The sequence below is a fragment of the Capricornis sumatraensis genome, chromosome 3 (assembly GCF_032405125.1).
Source record: "Capricornis sumatraensis isolate serow.1 chromosome 3, serow.2, whole genome shotgun sequence".
NCBI classification, from domain to species: Eukaryota; Metazoa; Chordata; class Mammalia; order Artiodactyla; family Bovidae; genus Capricornis; species Capricornis sumatraensis.
This window is the reverse complement of record NC_091071.1, coordinates 3,103,022-3,109,152: the sequence shown is the minus strand read 5'-3', so window position 1 is coordinate 3,109,152 and position 6,131 is coordinate 3,103,022.

Sequence of the window (6,131 nt, the reverse complement as noted above, 5' to 3'; positions counted from 1 at the left end):
TGGAATCCACCAGGTTGCCTCTGTAAAGTTACCATTTCCTTCCGTGATGAATACCGTTGCAGAGGGAGGGGAAGTGCTTGAGAGCTTGCAAACATTCCATTTCTCCTATTACGAAAACTTCCATTCAAAAAGTAGAGAGGATAGTTATGATGGACCCCATAGCCTAACTAAAATTTACTAATTAACGGACGACTTGCCAGCCTTGCTTCATCGCTTTGCTTTTTCTCTGTGGACAGGTGAAGGCAAAGCCCTGGTGATGCGACTGTTTCAGTCCACGTTCCTAACTGGTGAGGGTTACTTCCGTGACCACAAGACGCCCAGCACACCAACAGCGAGGGCACTACTCCCTGGCACCGCTGAGCCCTAGCACAGCTGAGGAACTGAGCTGTGCCTTTTAATTATTTTGAGTGAGTTCTTGTTGACTTGGCCACACATGGCCCGCGGCTGCCACAGTGGCCCACACAGCTGTAGAGGCTTATTGTATTCAGGATCGCCGTCCTTGGCAAGACAGGCGAGAAACGTCGCTTTGCGTCTCCCAAGGAGGCAGGGGGTGCCTGACTGCCCTGTCTCTGGTGATGCTGGGGTTTATCTCGGGGCCAGCGAGGTGATGCTGGGTTCGCTGCGTTGGACCATCCCATTGCTTAGCAACCTCTCATCAACCTGCTCTGCATCTGTTGGTCACCCTTGCCTGAATCCATGCTTTCATTAGGGGTTGCAGTTTTGTGATTTTTCAGGAGCCTCTCTTCAGGGAAAAAGACCCTCACTTCAAACACCTCTGCACTCAGTGTATCGAAGTGGGGGGATCTTTGTTATTATCTAAGACAAAACCGAGCCTTCATTTCTTTCGAAGAAAGGCCTCAGGTGGAAGGAATGAATCAGTCCCTTTTCGAAGTGGAGACGTTCTCAGAATGTGTGGATGCTACTTCAGGCTCTGTGAGCCCCCTGGGGTTGTGTGCAGTGTGTGTGTGTGTGTGTGTGTGTGTGTGTATGCAGGTCTGTGTGCATGTGGGTGTGTGCGCATGCACTTAGGTGCATTTTGCTCCAGAAAGGTGTAGGTGTATGGGGAAAGCTGTTTCTCCCTGAAGGCAGCTGCTCTGCTCAGCAGTTGGTGCCTGAATCCTGGTCGTAAGGGGTGGAGTTGGCCGGGAACCAGCTTCGGGGGGAGGGGACGGCCCAGGGCCCTCTGCTTTGGAGTTTCCGTGGCTCCACCCAGGATGGTGTCCTGGACACTTGGGCATGGGCGGGGCTGGGCTAAGCCAGGCCCAGTGACGCTGTGTCCGCGGGGATGGGGCGTGCCTAGGCCTCTGCCTGTTCCACAGGCCCCGGGGTGGCCCCTCCTTTCACGGGGACTAGTATGAGCGGGGAGAAAACGATTTTCTGTGACAGGATCAGCCATCCCAGGATGCCCCTGTGGTTCTGGTGGGAGGATAGTGCAGCCTACCTGTTGGAAGGTGGCTGCCCCGGTCTCTGGAGTTAGGGCTGCTTTTGCCACTTAAGGTGAGCCCAGGGTGGCGACAGGTCCCGCGGCTGATGTGGATGGAGTAGGGGGAGATATTTGTTGAGTTTCTTTTTATGTGAGTATTTATTTACTTATTTTGGCTGTGCCGGGTCTCAACTGCAGCATGTGGGATCTAGCTCTCTGACCAGGGATCACGCCTGGGCCCCTGCATTGGGAGCCTGCAGTCTCAGTCACTCGACCACCAGGGAAGTCCCTTACTGAGTTTCTCCAAGTTCCCCCCAGTGGATTCTGGTTTGGGATGTGCCTCTTAGGAGGCATGTTTCTGGTGTGGCCCCTGCGAGGAGAAGGGAGGTGGTTGCGATCCCATCCTGGCTTCTGGGAGGGGGAAGCGGCAGAGTTGGGATGTGGTGGGCCTAGGGGAGCGGGGATGGGCAGGGTGGTGGCCTGTCCCTTCCCGAGGCTGTGGAAGCCGGAGGGTGGACTGTGCGGTGCTGTGCAGACAAGCCTCCTGGGATCAGCAGCAGCAGCAGCAGCCGGGACTGGAACCCGTCAGAGGCGGTGCCGCTTCTTTGTTGCTTGTTGGCTGCAGGCAGTGCTGTGCAGCATGTGGGATCTTCGTTCCCGAGCTTGGGCCCCCAGCCTGCAGTGGAAACAAGGAGTCCTAACCACTGGACTGCCAGGGACGTCTGCAGTCTTGCTTCTTGTCCAGAGCGCCTGTGGCTGCATTTTTGGGGTTTTGCTCTTAGCTGCCAATAATCTGCCTTCGTGTGGGCTTACCCAGAAGCTAAACCCAGGGATGAGGATACAGGGGCAAAGGGTGTATTTGGGAGGTGACCCCAAGGTGCAGCAGCAGGAGGGAGTGGGAGTGAGGACGGGAGGGCACGCAGCCACAAAAAGGAAGCAGGTTGCCCTGTAGGTGCCCAGAGCTTGGTCCTGCACGGGAGACCATGGGGAGTGAGGCTGGGAGTTGTCTCCACTGAGGGCAGAGGAGTGGGGTCTCCGTCAGCCCGAGGAGTCCCTGGGGAGGCTGATTCCTCCGAGCGTTTGTTCCCAGGCTCCTGAAGCTTTGGTGCAAATTTCAGAGGTCTTGGCCTGGGGTCTGGATGCTGTGGGGAGGGGGCTGGGCGTCCCCAGCTTCGAGGCGGACAGTTGACCACTCGGCTTCTATCAGCTCCCCGTTATGGAGATTCCGGAGGGTGGAGGCCCACCCCGGGTTTCTGGTCCAGAATGTCTGGGTTCCTGTGGCACCTGCTGTTATCTTCTGGGAGCTTCCAGTGAGATCAGGAGGATGGGGTGGTTCCTGCTTCAGAGGCGTGGACCCTCATTAAGCCAGATTCTGCAGGGAGCCCCCGGGGAGGGTGCAGGGCTGGGCTCTGGCCTCCTCTGTGTTGGGTCAGGACTGCCGGCTGCACACCTCCAGGGGGCGCCGTTCACGTGGAACTCCACATTTTCTCTGCTGCAGGCCTTCCAGAGACCCCAGCCCTTTCCCTCCTTTCTTGGCCTGTCCTGCTGGTTCCACTGTCTCCTCGCTGGGGTTTCCATCTCACAGCAGTTCCGAGCTGGCGGTAGCCCATGGTCTGTTCTCCCCAACTCTGTTTCCCAGAGACCACGCCAAGCTGCCGTCTGCCATCTGGGAGGAGCTGTGAATTCCTGAATGGGCACAAAGAAGTAGCCTGGGACCCCGCTGGAGAAACGGAGCAGCCCAGAGGGCCTGGGGCCAGAGGGACAGACAGACAGACCCTGCTTTGTTTCCTGGACAGTTCCCTTTAGTCCTCTGTCCTGGGGATTCAAGGCTGCCACCGCCAGGCACCAGGCTGGCCCGGAAGAGGCGGCTGCAGCAGTTTCCCTGGGCCCCGGCCTCATTCGGAGGAGGAGACCTGCTTCTCTCTTGGGGTTGCGGACCCCAGCTGGGCCCAGGCCAGGAGGGGAGGGAGACATTGAGGAACTCTGAGCCTGGGCCTGGCTGCTTCAGACTGCAGGCGGGGAGAGGGCAGAGGGGAGAGCCAGTCGCTGGCGTGCCCAGGCCTGGATGGGGGCCCAGGTGGTGGGCACAGGGCAGGTGGTCAGCAAGCTTAGGCCCCCTGACCAGGGCTGCCCGCATAGATCCCAGGGTGGTGGTTAGAAAGCACACCCCGCCCAGACCTGGCTGGTAGAACCCTGAGGCTACTCCATCTTTAACCCTCTATTAGAGTGTAACTACCGCTTTTGATCTGTGGTGTCAGAGAAGACTCTTGAGAGTTCCTTGGACTGTAAGGAGATCCAACCAGTCCATCCTAAAGGAGATCAGTCCCGGGTGTTCACTGGAAGGACTGATGCTGAAGCTGAAACTCCAGTACTTTGGCCACCTCATGCGAAGAGTTGACTCATTGGAAAAGACTCTGATGCTGGGAGGGATTGGGGGCAGGAGGAGAAGGGGACGACAGAGGATGAGATGGCTGGATGGCATCACCGACTTGATGGACATGAGTTTGAGTGAACTCCGGGAGTTAGTGATGGACAGGGAGGCCTGGCGTGCTATGATTCATGGCGTCGCAAAGAGTAGGACGTGACTGAGCAACTGAACTGACCGGATCAAAATTGGGAAAGGAGTACGACAAGGCTGTATCTTGTCATCCTGCTTTATTTAACTTACATGCAGAGTACATCATGCAGAATGCTGGGCTGGATGAATCACAAGCTGTATTCAAGATTGCCGGGAGAAATATCAATAACCTCAGATATATAGAAGATACCACTCTAATGGAAGAAAGTGAAAAGGAACTAAAGAGCCTCTTGATGAGGGTGAAAGGGGAGAGTGAAAAAGCTGGCTTAAAACTCAGCATTCAAGAAACTAAGATCATGGCATTTGGTCCCATCATTTCATGGCAAAAGGAAGGGGAAAAATTGGAAACAGTGACAGATTTTATTTTCTAGGGCTCCTGAATCACTGCAGATGGTGACTGCAGCCATGAAATTAAAAGACACTTGCTCCTTGGAAGGAAAGCTATGATAAATCCAGAGAGCATATTAAAAAGCAGAGACGTCATTTTGCTGATAGAAGTCCATATAGGGAAAGCTATGGTTTTTTCCAGCGGTCACGTATGGATGTGGGAGTTGGACCATATAGAAGGCTGAGCGCCAGAGAACTGATGGTTTTGAACTGTGGTGCTGGAGAAGACTCTTGAGAGTCCCTCCGATTGGAAGGAGATCAAACCAGTTGATCCTAAAGGAAATCAACCTTGAATATTCATTGGAAGGACTGATGCTGAGGCTGAAGCTCCAATACTTCGGCCACCTGATGCAAAGAACTGACTCATTGGAAAAGACCCTGATGCTGGGAAAGATTGAAGGCAAAAGGCAAAGGGCATGGCAGAGGATGAGATGGTTAGGTAACATCACTGATTCAACGGACATGAATCTGAGCGAACTCCAGAAAAGAGTGAAGAAAAGGGAAGCCTGGCATGCTGCTGTCCATGCAGCCGCAGAGACACGACTCAGCAACTTAAAAACAGCAAATAGTGCGCCTTTCTATTAAGGCTGGGAAACAGCACACCCATGGGGCCAGCACCCAGATCAAATCCCTCAATGATTCCAAGGGTAGCCACTGTCCTGGTGTTTACCCGCAAGGACTGCTGTTGCCGGTTCTTGAAGTTCATGTAAGAGCCCGTCCTGTTTGGCACCATGACTGTGATGTGCCCGCATCTCTGAGTGCGAGGTATTCTCTGACTGGTTCTCTCTGCAGTCTGGTTCTGCTTGGGACCCTCTGCTGTGTATTTCCAAGGTACTCTGGATGGGCAGTTGGATGGTTTCCAGAACTCTCTTTGGGACCAGCCTCTCTCCTCTTCCAACTCTAATGCTGTAGGTTGGAGAACATAGAGTTTCAAATATTGATTTCAGACATAGACTTCCATATTTAAAATATTTTATTAGATTTTAACAAAATGTTTTTTTAGTGACTGAACATTGTAGCCGGTCAAGCAGCCCAGAAATAGAAGGAAAAGAAGTAGCGTTTCCCCTCTTCTCCCCAGGCCCTCATCGGGGTTTCCTTTCCTACCTCCTGCTTTTCTGAACCAGCAAGTTGTCTCCCACCGCTGGAACCGTGTGACCTTGGGCAGCCAAGGTCCCGGCTGGATTAACCCATGTCTCTGGAATCCATTGAATCCAAAAGCTCTGAAGGTTTTTAAAAGACAGTGGCTGTTCCTGACTGGTCACGTGGAGTCTGAACAACGTCGTAAATGCTCAGAGATGATTGTTATTTGGTTGCGTGCGAGCATTACCTGTTGTGTGCAGGTTCTGCACTGGGTCCAGGTAGGTGAAGAGAAATCAGGGCCAGTCCCCTGGTTTGCCGTCTTGGGGCCGAGGCAGACCCAGAAGCACCCAAATATGGATCATCCGTGCTACAATAGGGGTCACACAGGCTGCTGTGGAGGTCCTGAGGAAAGAGCCGCCTCCCCCTGGGAATGGTCTGGGAAGACAAGAGGGGGAAGGAGATTCCAAACAGGCAACCTAAGCAGTGGCTTTGAGGTGAGAGGGGGCAGTTTACAATCCAGTCTGGATGGGGTGTGATAGTAGGGCTCAAGGAAGGCTTTTTCAGGTGAAGGGCTTTTTGACCTGGGTTCTGAAGGCTGAATAGGAGTTCACCAGCTAGAAAAGAGGGAAAAGGACTTTTAAGCAGAAGGAACAATGTGTGCAA